The following is a 20031-nucleotide window of genomic DNA, read 5'->3' on the forward strand; positions in this document are numbered from 1 at the left end:
GCAGAGGTTTGCCACTCGCCGCACTGTTCCATGGCGACCTCATCTGGCCGGATGCCTCGCTCCCTCTCCTCCACCCCCCACTTGCAGCTAGCCGGTCACTGGCAGCTGTGCGGGGCTTCCCCTGCCTCCTTGCAAAGTGGTAGAGGTTCGCTGCTCACTGCGCTGTTCCCCAGCGACCCCTCCTCACCGGACGCAAGGAGGCCGGCTACAAGCGGGGGACAGAAGAGAGGGAGCGAGGCATCTGGCCAGAGGAGGTTGCTGGGGAACAGTGCCCCTCCCCTCCTCCAAGCCAGGCATTCCCAGACCCCGCTATTCTAACCCAATGCCCTCCCACTCCCCCAGAGCCAGGCACCCCCCTGCTCTAACCCAATCCTCCCCCCCTTCCCCAGAGCCAAGCACAACCCCCCACTCTAACCCAGTACTGCTCCCCTCCCCCAGAGCCCCCTGACTCCCCCTGCTCTAAGCCAATCTCCCTGCCCTCCACCAGAACCCCCTCCCCTAGCTCTAACCTAATGCCTGGGTCCTGGAGCCACCGCTGCTGCCACACAATTCTCCCTCCAGGTACTGGGGCGAGTGTGCTGAGCGTCCGGCCATGAGCACACGCTGGGACACCTTGCACAGAGCAGCCGGCCTGAACAGTCCGGGTGTGTGGCTCAGAAGCAGCAGGAGCCACATTTTTGTAATCAAAGAGGCACATGCGGCTCAAGAGCCGCAGGTTGGCCACCCCTGCTACTCAACCCTCAGCCCTGCCTGAGGCTCTGGCTGCAATATAAAGGGCCCAGAGTTCCAGATGCTGCTGACAGAAACCCTGGTTCCTTTTACATTTCTGGGTCCTGGGGTAACCGCTCTCTTTGCCCCCTCCCCTTGGTGATCCTGCGTCCTTCTCTTCCTCCCTTCTCCCTCCCTTGTCACCCTTGTAGGTTCATATATGGCACATACCACATTAGTAACGGAGGGTATGTCTACAGTACAGTGTTATTTTGAAATCTCTTATTTCGAAATAATTATTTTGAAATGGCTTATTTCAAAATAATGCATCTACACACAAAATGCATTTCGAAATAGTGCATCCACACTGCGTGGACTCTGAATCGCATTTAAGGCTGGCTGGAACTGGTTCCAGCAGGGCGCCAGGTCAGGACTTACTGTGTGGGGCTGCTGCCTGAGGCTATCTGAGGTGTGTGCTTAAAGGGACGCCCCCCTCTCCCCCGGACAGCCAGTTCTCATGTTTTCCTGCTTGCTTGTCTACCTTGATGAAGGACAGCAAAGTATTTTGTCTCTGCGTGCTTTGGTTGCCCTCACGTGGGACACCTCAGCACTCAGCAACATGGAGCCAGAGCTGCTCCTGGGCACTCTGGTGCTTCTCTTGGATGCGTTGCTGTGAGCCTGGCTGCACTTTCTGCAGGCTGCCATCCGGGAGGTCCATTGGGGGGCTGTCAGTATCCAGGGGGCCCTGTGGGAGAGCTTCCACCCTGAGGAGCACTAAGAGCCTCCCTGGTCTGCCCCACTGGGAGTTGTGCCTCATTCCTTCCTCACGTCCTTCCACTTACCCCTCCCTAACCTCTGTTCCTGATGTCAAATAAAATATACATATTTTCATGAACACAAACTCTCTTTATTTAACAAAACTGGGAAGGAGGGAATGAAACTCTGGTGAGACTGGGGAAAGGAGGCGGAAGAGAAGAGAGGGTGGGAGAGGGGAGAGGGAAACCTAGGAGGAGGAAGCTGGAAGGGGGAAGCAAGGGGAAGAAGGTGGAGCAGAAGCTCAGAGCTTAGTATTGGGGGTCTCGCTGGACCAACTTGATTGTCATGCAAACCTGCTTCTGGGTTTGCATGTGGCCTTTGGTGGCCAGGCTGGCAGCTATCCTGCCATAGACGGCTGCATTCTTCCATCTAGTGCGGAGATCTTGGATGTTGGGGGCATCCCCCCCAAACCTGAATAAGGTCCATGATCTGCATGCTGGACCAGGAAGGCGCCCACCTTCTCTGGGCTCTGGCAGGCTCCTGGGAGCTAGCAGACTGATCCTGGGGAGTGGTGGAGGGCTGGCTGCCAGTGGCTTGCTGGCTCATGTTTTGGGGTCACTGGGTCAGAGGCAGTGACTGCTGGCTCTGGGTGGCAGGCTTGGAGCTGGCATAGGCACTGTGGCCAGAGTCTACCCCTTTAAGGGCTCTGAGGGTGGGGAAGAGAAGTGTTCTTGGTTGAGGCTGCTCGAGTGGCCACCAGGGCACCCTGGGAAGGCTGGAGGCCCCCCATTTCGAAATGTGTCCACACAGCACTTATTTCAAAATAGCTATTTTGAATTTGGCGTTCTTCCTCATAGAATGAGGTTTACCAAATTCAAAATAAGTGCTCTGCTATTTTGAATTTATTTCAAAATAGCGGTTTGGCTGTGTAGACGGTAGGAAAGTTGTTTCGAAATAGGGGCTGTTATTTCTAAATAACTTTGCTGTGTAGACATACCCCGAGTGCCTTCCAGTAGTGCATTAAGCAAAGTGACTAACACTTGTGTTTTTGTTCTGTCACCATCTCTACAGTGAGGAGACAGATGTGCAGTAGAGAGTCAGGTTTTGGTAGGGTTATCGATTCATTTTTTAAAAACAGTTGTTACTCTGTATTTATATTAAACAGTGCACAGTCAAACAAGTCTGTCTTGCACTTAAAGTGAAAGATGGTGAGGATTTTGATGGCATTTAGTTCATTCCACAGTATCAGACTGGCCCCAGGGAAGTTCCATCTCCAATAGACAAGCTTCAGCCTTATTTTAGAGAGTTACATTGTGCCAAAGGAGTGTGGTTAGACTCCTCCCGCCTTAAGCAAAGGAGCAGAGATGGAGGATGTCTTTAACTACTGCCCTAGTCTCTGATGCTTTTCCATTGTAACATGAACAACACTATGAACCATGGTTTGGGAATCCCTGGCATATGACTTTGACCATAAACAGAGAGACATGATATAGGGAAGAATCATGTGAGTTGGAGACCGATGTTTCTAGCATCTGGCTCAACACTAATTACTAGGGTTATGATGAGTACATAAGCTTCAGGTTAATACAGTACACTTCACTGCTGTATTCTAAATCAGGTCCTAAATGCTTTCTGCATGTTTCTAACTGGTGATTTTTGCCAGTAACTGAGCAAAGGAGAAAATTGCACTCAAAATTTAGCACTTCAGGATTCATTTGTTCATGTTTGAAAGGACAAATTAATCCCTTTTAGGACTGAGGGCTTGTCTTCACTTAACCTGAGACTGACACTCTGGAGATTGAGCTCCTGGGGTTCAATTTAGCAGATCTATTTAGTACCTGCTAAATCAACTACTGATGGTGCCCCCTTCAACATGCTACTCCACTGGATAGTGAGGGGTCAGGGAAGTCATCGGGAGAGTTTCTCCCATTGACCTCTTGTAGTCGGGGCGCCGTAGAAATGTGACGGGACTTATTTCAACTCCAGCTACGCTTTTCATATCTGAGGTCAACTTTCTCTGGTAGTGTAGACCTAGTCTCAGAAGGTGACTAACTGAAAGCACCAGTATCTCGTAATGTGGCTTCATCATAACCTGTGTTTTTAAGGCAAATCTTTCTCATGAAGTATGTGGCAAGAGCACCAACATGTATTATGCAGCAGTATATACTTAGAATGGAATCTGCTGGAGTAACTCATTCTCTTGTTGACATGTTGGTATCTTTTATGCATGTTGTCCTGTTTAGTAAAAGGAGAGCATCTTCAGTTTAAGTTAATCTTCTTTGGAGGGGCAGTTTGAAATGTTACTTTCATGATGAGTTCGGCCCTTTCATCCTCTATTGTGCAGTTTAATACCATAATTTTCTCCCCTTGCAAGTCTATGTGAGAGTCAAGAATTTTCTGAACCCTGCAGATGCCTGATCTTTGTATTCCTACATACAATAAGACAAAATATTTCCCATTATTCTGAAAAGAGATTTCAGCCACAGGCTGGTACCTTTTAACAACAATTTCCAGGAAATTTCTTTGTTGAATATTAAAATTTCAAGGCAACATCTGGTAGCTGATTTTTATAGATTTTCTTTGGACATTTTGTTTTGCTATGAATTGTTCTTGCATTTTTCATTTTATATTGGGAATGAATATCAAGGGCTGAACTATATTGGGGTCTGGTAACAGACTGGCCCTCACCTCTTGCACACATCACCCTCTACCTTTGTGTATGTGCCTGCACTCTCTATCAGCCTTTTCAGCTACTCAGGCCCACCTTTAATAGGGGCCCATCTTGGTGCTCTCTTATCTAGTGTCTCTCATTCTGTTTCTCTACTCGGAGAAGGTGGTGCCTCCAGGGCTTCCCCTTCATGAGACAACTCAGGGCTTTATCACAGTTCATTAGGCTCAAGCTCTCCACATTAAGATTGTTTCTGACCCAGAAAGAGTGGTACCTCCAGTGCTTGCCCTCCTGGATACAGCTTCCTTAGCCAGCCATCCTCACAGTCTGCACTGCTTGAGCTCTGCCATCTACTACTGTTGCTCTCTTTTGAAGCTCCCTTTGTAGGCCTTCCTAGCACCTGATTGTCTGGTTCCTCAAAAGCCACTCTAGTCTCCTGAAGGACTTAAGTATGGTTCTTCTTTGGGAAAGGGTGGGGCAGGGCCACCCTGTCACAATCCCCTTTGTGGTTAGTGCTGTACAAACCTGGCGTGCCTGTCTCCAAAGTGCTTGCAGTCTTAGGGTACATCTACACTGCATGCTTATTTTGAAATAAGCTATTCTGGAAGAAATACTCCGAAATAACTTATTTCAAAATAGCACGTTTATACTGCAGGGGAAACCTCAAAATTAGTCCAAGATAGGCTTCCCTAATGTGGATGTGCTATCTCTATTTAGAGCCACTGGGAAGTAATTACTTTGAATGGCACTGAGGAGCAAATCTCACTGAGGAGTTATTTCAAAATACTGTAGCAGCAGTGGAATGTCCACACTACTGCTGTTCCAAAATATTTATTTCACAATAGGCATTATTCCTCGTGGAATGAGGTTTACAGAAGTCAGAATAAGCCGTTATGTCAAATGTATTTCGAAATAACGGAATTGCTGTATAGACGCTCTCATTTGTTATTTCGGAATAACAGACATTATTCTGAAATAATGCTGCTGTGTAGATGCATCTTAAGAGACTATTCCGGGGGTGAAGAGTGGGTGGAGGCTGAAATTTATTTTGCCTCAGTCAGCATAAAGATTTGTATGTTGGGATCAGATGAAGTAGCGCTAGATGTCTGATGTTTATCTGATAGAAGTTAGTGTTCATAATCTCACCACTGATTGCTGTTGTACTGCTATCTCAGGCAAGTCTCTTAATTTCTCTGTGCTTGTTTCCAGATTTGTAAAATGGGATAATACATGCCTGCTTCTATAGGTGTCTTGTGAGCCTTCAGTCAACCTTAAAGGTGCTTTGAGATCTGTGGTGAAAGTCTTTATATAAATGTAAAATATTAGGTTTAGAAATGTAAACTGATTTTGACAGAGTTTTATAACAGGAATTCCTGTTTGTATTATATTTTAGAAGAAAGGACAACCCTTGTTAAGGAGCTGAACTGGAACTCAGGAAATATAAGGCCAGATTTGCACTTACTACATTGGCACAGCTGTGCCACAGGAGTGCTTAAGTGAAAAAGGGAGAACTTCTTTCATTGGCATAATTAGCTACTAGCTCTAAGGAAGGTCAATTATGTTGACAGGACAGGATTCCTATTGATGCAGCATGTCAATGTTGCTCAGAGGGTAGGGATTATTCACACTCCTAAGCAACACAATTTTATTTATTTAGGTCTGTATTGTAGAGCTGGTGTAAATTCAAATTTCCATTCTGCCACAACCTTTCTATGTGACCTTGATCAAGCAAAGTACTCTCTTTGCCTCCATTTCCCATCTAGAAGTGTTATTGGAGCTCCTTTTCTCTCATTATATGTCTCTCCAACCTGTTTAGGGGAGGACATTTGGGGGACTATCTGCCTCTATGTATTTGTGCAGTGCCTAGTATACCGGAGTCCTGGGCTCATTAGGGCCTCACATGCTACTGAAATACAAATAATTAATAACTATGGCTGTGTCCAGACTCAGGGGTTTTTTCGGGAAAAGTAGCCTTTTTCCGAAAAAACTTCCCCTGCGTCTAGACTGCAGCCGCGTTCTTTCGAAATTAAATCAAAAGAACGCAGCTTTTCTTTCGATGGCGGTAAACCTCATTTCACGAGGAAGAACGCCTTCTTTCGAAAGTTCCTCTTTCGAAAGAAGGCGTTCTTCAATGTAAATAGGGCTTCTTCGAAAGAGAGCATCCAGACTCACTGGATGCTTTCTTTCGCAAATGCAAGCCGCTTTTTCGAAAGTTCAACGTGCAGTCTAGACGCTCTCTTTCGAAAGAGGCTTGCAGTCTAGACATAGCCTATAATAATATATATTCTGAAAATATAGTAGAACCTTATACAGTTCAGGAACCTTATAAATCAGTGAAATCATTATATATATGGTTGGAAGAAAATATAAACATTTTGAAACACAAAATGTAGAAATAAGACAACAATACAAAAAAACCAGGAGATCTCAAATTCATTTTTTGTGGCTATTCCCCAAGAAAATAGACTTTTTATGTAAGCAAATACTTACACTAACAAGTTGTTAATTAAAAATAATGTTATTATATTGATTAGACTGGGCTAATCATACTTCATATGAATTCATTGACTTTAGTAGTATCGCCCTACAAAGGTGACTTGATGCAATAAAATCTCCATTGCACTGCTGAGTGCTGAGAAGGAATCTTAACCTGAAAAGGTAAATCCTCTTGTTGGGTTATATCCTTTAAGCTAGAATCTATATACACTTTGTGACTTTGGTTCAACAAAGTATGGGACATTCTTGCCATGAAGAAATTTACTAGCTTGCAACATAATAAAAATAAGCGATATTTCACTATTTGGGCACACTTCATCGACGTCTTTGAATTGAATTATGGTATTAATAAACCAGTCATCCCAATGTCCTTAAAACTACGTGTTAAAATTCTAAATAGCCTACTGACCTGATTGTCCAGGAATTGATCTTGTCTAATATAAAACAATTAATGTTCATGTAAAAATAACAATATATTACATTAGGTTTGTGTTTATTCTTGATACTTAGTTTGTGTGTATTGATTTCTACTCTTTCATTATATTAAAAAATAAGTATATAATACTTATATTATATATATGGTTGGAGGAAAATATACACATTTTGAAACACTGTTACAGAGAATTAATTAAAAAAGAGAAAGGAAGAGGAACAACTTTAACCATGTGAACATTTATTTCTGAGTTAGGTGTCACTGAATATTCAAAATTTACTGTGCAAGGACCTATACCTACCTTAAGAGAAACCCACTGCAGTGGATCAGTGACAGCAAAGTGGCAAACATGAATTTTTAATGGATTCCTCCGTATATAAGTGGAAAAATATTTATTTTCAGATAGGTTTTGTAGACTTTTTCCTAGAGGAAATCTTAACAGAAATCCTTTATTGTAATTTTAGTATATGCCATTTAAATGATATATGTGTGTGGAAGTGATGGAATATTTTTGAAAAAAATCAGTGAAGTACTAGGAGAAGAAAAGGAACGTGAAATTCTGTTTTTGTATGTGTGTCTCTCTTAATTAAAAAATGGTTTGCATGTCACTTGACAAACATCTACTGCATAACCAAGAAAAGCTTTGGGACTGAGATTTGTCAGGAATTGTAATAAACAATTAGATTCCTTTTTTAAAAATGGTACAAAAATATCTCACCATGAAAAAAAAGACGTTGTTGCTGTGATCATCCAGTTTTTCCAGAAGACAAGTCTGTTGTTTGCTAAAGCTTCAACTTCTAGCTGAGCTGAACAGCTCATTGTAAAAGGATTTGTAAGTCTGTTGACAAGTTATGGCTTTTGAAATATAAAAATCCACAGCATCGTGGGAGCTAGTAAGAACTTCTCGATGGATGACATCTACTTTCTTAACTGGGATTCTTTGGGTTTCAGAACCAAGACAAGAGGCATCTCAGCTGAGAATTTTACTGAGATTGTCTTTCTCTCACAATGAATATTCACCTACATTAAGGGAATTTCAGAAAAACGAGTGCCTATAGAGGGGTGTGACTGAGGCACTTGATAGAGACCCCAGGGTATTTTTCCAGCTTCAGAAAATAATCACTTAGTGTACCCTGTTCAAATAAAAAGTGGGTAGTAGAAGGAGCCACCCACAATGGCTCAACTTCTAAATCCCGATACATGGCCAAATCTGTTCCTAGTGTAAACCCATATAGTAGAGAAATCATGTCAGGAATGAATTTGTCCCATTGAGTTCAGTCCCTAGTGAGAGTGAACTAATTTCAGAATGTCCTTGTCCCTATGGACCTCGGAGTTGTCTGGTCAGTTTGTATCTAAGGGTGTGTCTAGACTACTGAGTTTTGTTGACAAAAGTGGACTTTTGTCGACAAAACTATACCAGCGTCTACACTACCGCTGAGTTCTGTCGACATAACGTCGACAGAACTCAGCAGTTTTGTCGACGCTGGTAAACCTCATTTTACGAGGCATAATACCTTCTGTTGACAGAGTTCTGTCGACAGAAGGTGTTATTGCCTGTAGGGTTGCGTCTAGACTACAGGGTTTTGTCGACAAAGCAACTTGCTTTGTCGACAGAACTGAATGTGTCTAGACGCTCTATGTCGACAGAAGTTTTGTCAACAGATACTGTCGACAAAACTTCTGTCGACAAAACCCTGTAGTCTAGAAGTACCCTAATTCAAGCATATTTTTTAGTCCAAGGAGAATGGACATAATATATTTTTCTCATAATAAAGACAAATATTTTGTGGCCATTTTTGAACAGCTTTACAGCCATAAAGGTTGGGAGTAGACGGTTAGAATTTGGCATGGTCCTCACCAAAGTGTTTTTTGAAGTTTGGGGAAGTTTGGTTTTGATTTGGCTGAGTTCTAACCCTTTTGAAATGTCATGCTTCTCATTCATGCACAAGACATTTTTAATTTTTTTCCAGCTAAGCTTACTTGTTTACACTAATGAAGGTTTCATTACACATGTGCCTGTGGCTACCTTATGTGCTTGGAAAAAAAGTCAGCTGACAGCGCTTATGGCTTGGTCAGGGGCCTCCATTCATCTCAGTTTTCTGAGATACAAAAAGGTTATGAAATTCTTTGTATCTGCAATTAGGAAATATACTTTGTCCCTTTCCCAATAAGATATCACAAAAGATTTGGAGGATAGGATTTGAGGTTGAAAGATTTTTATTTTTTAAAAAGGTAATGTTAAAGTTGACTATATAATCTTAACTCTGTCCGCTTGAGCCTATGCAGTAAAACATGGTCCATAACTAATAGTTATATATTACAGATATTTGAGAAATGGTATTTATTATCATTATTTTCTGGAGTCTTAGGTATATGTGTGGCAAATTGTATTACTCTGTGGGTATCAAACAACTTAATTTATATGAAAAGTATACTGTTAACTTTGCTTATGTAGCATATTAACCCTAAGTATAAAGTGACAATACAATTTTGCTAGTGTATGTAGGCCTCCTAAAATAGCAGCTAAGTTACCTCTGTAATTAACCAACTCATCCCCTGAATTGCACCTAAGGAAGGCTGTGGTTGGAATGAAAATGTATAGTGCATGGGTATTGGCTAAATTATTAAAATACAGAGAAAGAAGAAACTGCATCATATAATAAGTGTGAGGCAATAAAATCATGCTGGATCCTAATAACAATTAAATAAGTAGAGAGGGATTAAAATGTTTAAAAATACGTGTGTCTAAATGTGGTAAAATGTTATTTAAGAAGTAGTATGTGATTGTATTATTAAAGATTTATGATGAAGTTTATGCACAAGGAGAGGCAGTTGAGATTTAAGGGCAAATGTTTGCATGATTTACTGTGTAACTTTGGTTTGTATGCTTATGTTTTTTATTGAACCTAAGACAAGAAGGAGGTGTCATGTGATCTCTTCCATTGAAATGGTGGCTGGGAAAAGCCTCCTGCCAGTCGGGAGCACGTTTGTTGAAGTACAATAATTTAGCTTTTTACAATGACCTGGACTCATCTGTAATGACAACCAGATGTGTAATGGTGTGTTCTGCTAGATGGGAGAAAAATTGCTTTGAGATTTGAACACAGAAGAGCTCAAAGGGCACATCGTGTCCTCAACAATCATTGCCCTGTCATATTTTCTGGAATTATGTTGTTCTCCACCTCATCCCATATGCTCTCCCAACATATCAGTACAGGCAGTCCCCGGGTTACGTACAAGATAGGGACTGTAGGTTTGTTCTTAAGTTGAATCTGTATGTAAGTCAGAACTGGTGTCCAGATTCAGCCGCTGCTGAAACTGATCAGTTTCAACAGTGGCTGAATCTGGACGCCAGTTCTGACTTACATACAGATTCAACTTAAGAACCCCAGGCATCCCCAAGTCAGCTGCTGCTGAAACTGATCAGCGGCTGATTCCAGGAAGTTTCAGCAGCGGCTGACTTGGGGACGCCTGGGGCAGAGCAGCTGGGGTGCTGCTGGGTTGGTCCAGTAGCGCGGCCGCTCCTCGGCGCTACTGGACCAGCCCAGCAGCACCCAAGCTGCTCTGCCCCAGGCGTCCTGATTCAGCCGCTGCTGAAACTGACCAGCAGTGGCTGAATCAGGACGCCTGGGGCAGAGCAGCTGGGGTGCTGCCGGGTTGGTCCCGTAGCGGCAGCGCTCCAGCTGTTGTACCACAGCTGCCCGGAGCAAAGCCGTGGAGCACGGGGGCAGCGGGACAGCCCAGACGCGCCTTGGCTGTCCTGCTGCCCTCGGGCTCCGCGGCTTTTCTCTGCTTTGCTCCCCGTCCCCCTGGGAGGGGGACGGGGAGCAAAGCAGAGCAAAGCCGCGGAGCACGCGGGCGGCGGACAGCCCAGACGCGTCTGGGCTGCCCGCCGACCGCGTGTTCCGCGGCTTTGCTTCCTCTCCCTGGTCTGCTGGAGACCAGGGAGAGGGCCCCGTTAGTAAGTGCGGATCCGACATAAGTCGGATCCGCGTAACTCGGGACTGCCTGTATACTGTATTCCATCACATCAGGCAGTGAAAGACTTGAAGATCTACCAAGTAGTCCTTATGCACTAGGAAGAATAATGAAACAGGAGGAACCTCACTGCAGAGACTGCTGGAGGTCTGTCCTAGGAGATTGCCTGATTAGATCCTGAGGGATATATGATGTTGACTTTTTTTGCTTAAAGACACACACAAGAAATTTCTTGCAGTGAGCTTAAGAACAAGAATGGCTTATCAGTAGAAGCTGAAGCTGAACCAAGGTATAGTAGATATGACTCGATTTATAGTAATCAGATAAGTAAGCACTGACCTGGCAGAAAGAGCTACTTTGTTCTAATATTGAACAAGAAACTTTACTAGAAAAAAGAAAACAGTCTTTCTCTGCTTCACTTGTAGAACTTCTGTTTGGAACCTTCCCTTTCTCTCCCTCCTTCTGGGATTCCTGCTGCAGACTTAAAGATACAGTGCATACATATCCTCAAAGGAAACATGTTTCCATTCAGAGTTACTAGGCCAGAGCAAAGAGCTAATTCACTTGCAAACTCCTGACTGCAACATGACTTTTATGTCCATGCTCCATAGAAGTACTACTTGGAGGGTGACAGCATGGGGTTAACAAGAGGCCTGCATTCCTTCTAAAAATGCTGCATAGAGAAACTGTTTTGTGTCCTTAAAGAATGCACATATTTCATGCTCTAAAAGTCTGAGGTTTGTAGTTAAAAAAGATTTAAATAAATAATTCAGTTGTGTTGTGTTTACCTGTTAATAATTAAGCATGTTAGACTGTGTATTTCTTATAGATGTGCAGGCTTTGTTTTATTTTTATTTGGTTCATGTGGGCTGATTTGTAAGTTAAGGAAGCTTCTGCCTAGACTGAGAGAGCAAAAAAAAAAAAAAAAAAAGGCTACACAAAGCCACACTATAAACCATTATGTGTGGGGAAACATGCTGGAAAGAATGGGGAGCAGTTAATTCTAACAACAACCGTTGCTCTCTCCCTACACGAATAGCAGCCCCAACTGCACATGGTGTTCTGAGAGAACTTTGATTCAGGATATTCAATGATAGTGACTAAGGATAAAGGACACTTTCTTTGTTAGGAGGTAAACATTTTATTTTATTTTTTTTATTAATGGAGTGGAGGCAGGTTTAGCTCAAACAAAGAAAATGACCAACATTTAATCTTTTCCAATATTGGAGTTGGGATAGAAGTTTGAGGGAAAGAAATATTCTGTGCCCTTTTTGTTGTGTGAATTACATCTTGGTGAAAGTGCTAAGTTGCCATCTCTGAGATCTAAAGTCCTCCTTGTCAACACAACATCCCAATGGCAAGAAGTACTTCACTCATCAACATATTTGATACTGCCCCTTGAGGAGCCAGGCCCAGCAGCAGAAAATAATACTTTCTACTTTGTCCATTCAGTGTTTAGTATCGTTGCTGTCATCAGTAATGATCTGGCCAAATAGTGATGATCTGGTTTTAGAAGATGAATACTTGACTATTGAGAAATAGGCTGAGATCAACATTCAAATAATTTTACGCGCCTCATTTTATAACATTGAATCATTGTTGACATAAACTAGATTTGAAACTGTAATGTAGAGGCAGAAACTGCTACAAAACTTATGAGCCATTTGATACCCTTCCTCTTAAACCTGACAAAAGAAAGAGGTTTGTATTATATGCTGTTTGTTTTCCCCTTGCTGGGAAGCTGTCTACCCCACCATTAATACCTGATATGCCCAAAGAAAATCAATCAGTTAAATTTTTCGAATTGTTCACATGGTCTAGGCAGAGGAAGACATCACTTGGTAATTTTCACCTTTCCCAAAGCTGAGAGAAAGCACTCTATTGTGAGAGAAACCAGTTGGAGTAATTGGCCTTAAAAGACAAAGCTGCTGAATTGTGAGAGTGATCATTGAACGGTACATAAAAAACTAAAGATGTAAAAAAATGTTTGTGATCATTAATAACTTGATTTGGTTGACAGTTGAAGTCTTCATGTGTTATCATAGTATGATTTGTTTACCTATCTATATTGGTACTTTCTGTAAAGAAACCTATATTGCAACTGGCGCCTCTTTTCTGGGCTTTCTATCTTTCTAATGTAGCAAAAATACATTTCATGTCAAACGAGTAGTCCTGTGGCAACTTAAAGACTAACAAAAATATATAGATTTGTTTTCTCCACTCAAGCTCATCTGAACAAGTGGGTTTTGTCTACAAAACCTCATGATACTATGTGCATTTTTCAGAGGGGTGGCCAGGTTAGTCTGTAACTTTAAAAACAATGAGTAGTCTTATGGCACATTAGAGTCTAACAAAAACCACTATTTTTTCCACTCCACCTCATCTGAAGAAGTAGGTTTTCCCACAAAAGCTCATGATATTATATATATTTTTCTTAGTCTCTAAGAGTATGTCTACATTACAGAGTTTTGTCAGAAAAACAGCTGTTTTTCTAACAAAACTTGAGGAACATCCACATGGCAATTGCATACTTCCGCAAGAAAATCGAAAGAACAGAGGGGGTTTTCCGGCATTGGTAATACTCATTCTACGAGGTAGAAGCCTTTTTGTGAAAGAGCTCTTTCGCAAAAAGGTGTGTGTGGATGGGGAAAAGGGAGTTCTTTTGGAAGAAGAGAAAAAAGCACAGATGCCTTGCTGGCCGTTCCATCCATAGCAATCACAGCTTACATCCAAGAGAGCATCCATTCAGGGTAGACGCTCTCTTTTGAAAAAGTAGATCACGTTTTCGATGTACTTTTGCAGTGTGGACACTATCTTTCAGAAGAAGTTTTTTCAGAAGATCTCTTCTGAAAAAAAGCTTCTTCCGAAAGAAGCCTCTAGTCTAGACATAGCCTAAAGTGCCACAGGACTACTCATTATTTTTAAAGTTACAGACTAAGACAGCTACCTCCCTGAAACATTTCATGTCTTATGTTCCAGACTGTTATTCCTTTTAAATTTATTTAAATACTCAGCCCATAAAAGTAAAGTCTGGACAGTGTAGTGGACAGTGCTGCAGGTATTCTCTGTTTCTTTTCCACAATCGTGGAAACCTTTCTCTCTCTCTTTCTCTCTTTCTCTCTCTTCCCTTCCCTTCCCTTCCCTTCCCTTCCCTTCCCTTCCCTTCCCTTCCCTTCCCTTCCCTTCCCTTCCCTTCCCTTCCCTCGCCTCCGCAAATTGACATTAGACTTTTCCAAAGAAGAATGTGGAGGAATAAGCTTTTTCAGTTGGAATTTAGACTGGCACAGAAACTGAATTGCCTGTTTCCTAAGAATTTTTTTGTACATTGAGACCAGATTTGTAATGCTGAGTATTATTCCTTTGAACTTGCTATGTAAGCATACCATACTTCCTCTTTTGTAGCAGAGCTAATTAGGTCATCTGAAGAAGTGGACTGTGCCCATGAAAGCTCATGATACCATCTACATGTTTTGTCAGTCTTTAAAGTGATACCAGACTATTCGTTGTTTTTTAAGTTTATCCTGTACAGACTAACTCAGTTACCCCTCTGAAGCTTCAGAATCAGTAGTTAGTTAGTTGTCTTGTACTCAGCAGATTAAGTCTACATTTTGCGGTCTATTTGTTGAAATTCTTCTGTGTACCTTCGAGTCTGGTAAATTAGCACTAGCCGTTTGTTAATGTATTTTAAATTTTACTCCGTCAGAAAAGCTTAACTCCTAAAATTATTTAGATGGATCCTCAGTATATTTTTCACTGGACAAGTGTCTTTACCACAAAAATCATCATCTCTGTTGGTAGTAATTGCCCTGTAGTGTGTCGTTTGCAGCTATATCAGCCCTTGAAAACCTGTCCCGGTTCTTATATCTGGCTTCTTGTTGCCCCCTGTGGTCATTCTACAGTATTTAGGTCCCTCCTACCAGACCTCTCCCTTTCCATTTTATGAGAAACAAGCACATTGTATTGTCCTGGCACAACCAAATCCTTACCTTACTTTAATATATAAAGGAGAATGTTTGTATGTTTGTGCTAATAAGTTGGGCACTTTAAGAACTACCGCAACCAAACTTTGCATGGGGTAACCTTTCCTCCAGGAGAAGGTTTTAAGGTACTTTGGCAGTGCGGGGAGAAGTGGCTTCCCGGGAGAAGCGGCGGGGACAATCACTCACTAAGACTGGCGGCAGAGGTGCAAGGGGAGGGGAGGCACTCCGAGCAGCAGCTGCCACACTTGCCTCTACCAGGCTGTTCCACTGCGCAGGTGCATCCGGGGCGAGGGAGCTCCCTCCTGCCCATAATGTCACTCGGCCCGTCCCAGGCCCGCCCCTCCAGCGGTGGCCGAGAGTTGCCGAGTGGCGGGCTGGGACGGTTGTGGGCGCAGCGGGGAGGCTGCTGCGGCGGTGGTGCTGGGAGTGGTCTGGGGTCTGGCACAGCTTCCTGGTCGCGTGGCAGGGAGCCCGGCACCTGCTCGCTGCAGCCCTTGGGAGAAGGGGAGCCCCCGGCACGGCCCCATGGTACAGCTAGTAGTGGGGCAAAAGTTTTGGGGCGGGCGGTGGGGTAATTGCCCGCTGCAGCACCTGTAGCCACGGGTGTAAGCTGGGCCGTCCCGCCCACCACAGGTCCCGTACTCACCCCCTCCCACCTGCCCCTCACACGGGGCACCCGCGGCAGGACCCTATCACTCGCCCCGAGCAACGCCGGATAACTCCAGCTAGTTTATGGTAAGAGGAAGCTGCATACCAAATTTGGTGGTCTGAGCTCTTAACATTTAAGAGGAGTTCTTGAACAAACAAACTCACAGATGCACAGACAGACAAACACACACGCATTTCTAAAATATTGTGTAAGATAACAGTTTTCAAGCTAGAGGATTTCAACTCCAAAGCTGCATAAGTACTAAATTAAGGCAAACTTTTTTTTTTTTTTTAGAAGAAAGGGCTTAACTCTGTTTCATTCTCCATTTTGACAAAGTCCTGCTTTTATAGTGTGCATGTCGGGTTGCATGAAGCATGAGAAGAGCCAACTGATTTCTTTGTGGTCACACTGTGAAACATTGGCTGAAATCCTTTAGGCTCTTGTGTTCTTGCCATAATCAATAGTGAAACACTGAATAAAATGGTTTGCATGTGTTTGCTGGGTATAGAGTTGTGCTGGAATGATAAAAATATGAATGGAAATTGCATATTCTATTGAATACAGAATCTTAAAGGGAGCTAAGAATCCCAAATTATTATGCTGTAAGGTTTTTCCCCATTTCAGTCATGCTTAAATCTCAGTAAACTCTAGGGCAAACATAAATAACACAGATGTTCTTGAACTGAAAGGTTAAGCTTATCTCAGTCTCTCTTGGTCAGACTGCAGTTCATTGAATAAACTTTTTATCAGTACTGTAAGTAAAGGTCACAAGCATTTACCATTTATAGTTGACGTTAATTATGCCACACAACTTATTTTTATATTAGTGCAAAAAGGAAGCAATGAAGTATAGCTAACATATAGTCTGTTACTGCTTGTGGGTGAAAAATTTAGTTTAACACAGTATATTATGTTTGTTATATGGGCTATATCAATATGTAACTTCATTGGTCTCTGTTTTGTTACTGAATATTAATTGTTTAGGCATTTGCTAGGGCCCCTATCAGGGTTCCCTCTAAGCTGTGGGGCAGCAGAGCTTCAGAGGTGATAATCATTCCAGCACACTCAGTCAGCTCTGTTCATGGAGCCTGGAGCCTCTGACTGATTGGGGCTTATTAATCACCTGTGAAGCTGTGCTGCCCCACTGCTTAGAGGGAACACTGGTCCCTATGCACTTCTGTGTTTGGGTGTATCTAACTAAGTTAATTTTTTTTAGTAATCAGTGGGTTCATCTTATTGAGTTTGTTCTCATAAGTTCTCATTTCCAGCAAATTGCAAATGCTGTGTGTTTGCCTGTCTGCAGCCTATATAAGTAGCATTAATACCTTGCAACCTGGAAGTAGTAAGTCAAATATGACCCCATATTGCAAAATCTACTCAAAATTAACTTTTGATAACTATATGGGACTTGCTTTTTAGAGGAAACTCACCCAGTTTCATCCCTATTTAACGTTTTGTGAGTGCATCAGATAATGAGGTATTCAAATGGTAAGATTTGCACCAGCAATTATCTGTGCACCTAAAAATATGGTACTGAAAATCTAGCCAACGGCTTTTGATTTTGGACTCCTTGCAATTTCCATAGGACTTTGTGTGTCACCATTTCAAATACTCAGTGTTCAATATGAATATAAAGCTTTGTTAATGTAAACTTAGCTTGTCAATTAAAATAACTATTACAAAATGATATAGTGAGAACAGTTGTCATTAAAGTATAATCACTGATCAGTTAAGATAGTGTAAGTAAAGACTGCAATACTCCATCTGTTTATGAGACAATTCATATAGCACAGTCTAATACCAGCCTTAACTCTGTCTGCAAACATAACACATGGCTTTTCTAGTTATGTGAAGTTTCAGATACAGATGGAACAGAGAAGAAAAGTTGAGATCCAGATCTAGATTCAATCCTTTGAAAAGTTTGTGCAGTTAAGGATCTAACCAGAGTTAATATTGTAGTGAGAGTATCCCGTATGAATTTTCACACTTTGTGTGCAGCTGTAGGGTTAATGTTGTTTATGAGCTGGACATGAATATAACCATTTTATACTAGTTGGGAATCAGTTGTGTATTCACATGCCTTTCTGCTATGATGAAAAACTCTAATCAAGTTACTAGTAAGGTGAATGCGGTGGCTGTGCCAGCCCCTACCCCCACATTTTTCCCTCTTAAAAGGATATGAAAATCTTCAATTAATCATAATGGGACTTCTGACCCTGTAGCTCTATGGAACTAAAGGATCTTTCCGGGGTGGCTTGAATTTTTGCTGACATAAAATTTTGGGAGGATTATTACTGAGAAAAACTTAAGAAAAATAAAATTCTCAGGATTTGAATGTGGTAACTTCAGGTCTATTGATGGGGGGCAAAGAGGGCAATTGTCCCGGGACCAGTGTCCCCTCTAAGCTGCGTGGCAGCACAACTTCACCGGTGATTAAACAACCCCCCCCCCAGTCAGTCAGCTCCCTGCACAGAGCTCTGAGCCTCTGACTGGGCATGGCTGATTAATCACCTGTGAAGCTCTGTTGCCACATGTTTAGAGGGAACACTACCCAGGACCCAGCTATTCTAAGGGATCTGGGGTGCCTGGCCACTGCTACTGAGGCAGTGGTGGCAGCGAGAGCTCTTCCTCTCTTTGAATTGCCAACAGCACAGCTCTGCCACTCCACAAGACTGAAGGCCAGGTTGGTGTTAAGAGCTGGCTTCCCTCACCCCACCTCTTCTTCCCAAAGCCCAGCCACTTCCAGGGTGTGGAGCTGGCCTCCCCACACTTTGCCCCCGGGGCCCATGGTAGCTTTTGGGCCCGTTGGGTACCTTCTATGATAGGGCTATAACACTAGATTAAGTAGCCCCATTAGACTCTGAAAAGTTTCAATTGTTTGGGCAATGGAGAATTATTAGCTTGCTTGGAGTGATGAGTTCTGAGCACCAATTATAATTGGTCCACTTTTATTAGATGCCTCAATATTGAGTTAGGAATTTTGGGGAGATTTTCAAAGGCAGAGAGGGTAGTTAAGGACTTAATTTTCATTACAAGTCCTTGGTTATTGAGAGTGTGTGTTTAAAAATCTGCTCTTAGCTTTTGGCACCCAGCTTCGAAAATTTTGGTTATCATCATAAATAGTGCTAACAACTTTGATGCTTTTTAGTTTTTAAAGAGCCTATATAGCTATCTTAAAGTTTCAGGGTTAAAACAAAGTCTTCTATAATTATAAAAGCATTAGACTCCAGTTCTTCAGTTTTGAAAATGCATGATTTTTTTAAAACTTCTGAACTATTAAAAGTATTTACTCGTAACTTTCTCCAAAACTGCTTCTGACAGGTAAGAGTAAGTGGTATAATTCTGGTTATAACAAACATTTCTTTTGTCCGTAATGATGATAAAACCCCACTTACAAGAAAAAATGAAGGGATTTGTAGCTTTGAAGTCTCTGTGAATGAATGCCTCTATAATACGGTACTCATGTGTAACATTTTCCCTATGAAGTACTCATGTGTTGTGATATTTTCTTTACTAGTACTTTTTGTTTACACGTTCTTCACCTGCATGCTGTATGTGAATGTGTAGGACTCTGTTTTGTCTTATTCCAACAGATGGATACATGTTGATATATATACACAGTGAGCCACCTACTTCCCCAACTGAATGCTGAGTCATTTGAATGTTATGAAAACTCAAGGTGTTGTCTGAGTAAATCCCTAAATATAATCATTTCTTTTCTTTACAGCTGCATAAAAGAGAAGTGTTAGGAGCTGCCCTTAACCCTTTTGAAGTCAGAAGAGAAAAGGTAATTTTAAGCAATGTTTTCTGGGTATTTAAGTGTACAGGTTGTATCTGCTTGACAGTGCTATTTAACTAGCATACTCAGGCTGACGGTTGTAGAAAACTCAAAAATGAAAATTATGTCAAGCAGGAGGGATGCTGAGACAGGAGGCAGAGAAGAAACATTACAAGAAATTTTTGCTAAAGTTTGTAAATTTTGGCAGAAGTTACACAAGAATGGTTTACAAATTGGAAACCATCAATAATTATATATATACACACACAAGTTCACAAATGTAAGGAACTCAATGGGATTTTCAGAAGTATTTAAAATTGACGATGATGCAATAGATAATATATGTGTATGTATTTAAGTTTTTTTAATTCAGTGAGAAATGCATCTCCTTTTTCAGATGAGAATCCTTTAGTGAGAGTTTTGCCTGAGCGAATAAAGTCTTAACAAGTAATTAAAATATTCAGTTATTTTACTTCTGTGTATAACAAAGCATTGACAATATTCAAACGTGAACTTTGTAGACACAATATAGTTTTGCATTTTCTATCATTCATCTTGAAGAGGTGAAATATTTCCCAAGACCTT

The 20031-nt window shown here is 42.0% G+C and overlaps 1 protein-coding gene across 30 annotated transcripts in view; it reads left to right on the top strand.

Moving 5' to 3' along the window:
- The window catches only part of ZBTB20 (zinc finger and BTB domain containing 20), a 715034-nt gene that overhangs the window by 112017 nt on the left and 582986 nt on the right, over positions 1 to 20031 (top strand). For all 30 annotated transcript variants that reach the window (XR_012897271.2, XM_075906071.2, XM_075906010.2 and 27 more), the window contains exon 2: positions 19396 to 19455. The gene's annotated coding sequence lies outside the window, so the exon portion shown is untranslated. The remainder of the gene's footprint in view (positions 1 to 19395; positions 19456 to 20031) is intronic.

Source organism: Pelodiscus sinensis, chromosome 1, assembly GCF_052426305.1.
Source record: "Pelodiscus sinensis isolate ZL-2025 chromosome 1, ASM5242630v1, whole genome shotgun sequence".
NCBI classification, from domain to species: Eukaryota; Metazoa; Chordata; order Testudines; family Trionychidae; genus Pelodiscus; species Pelodiscus sinensis.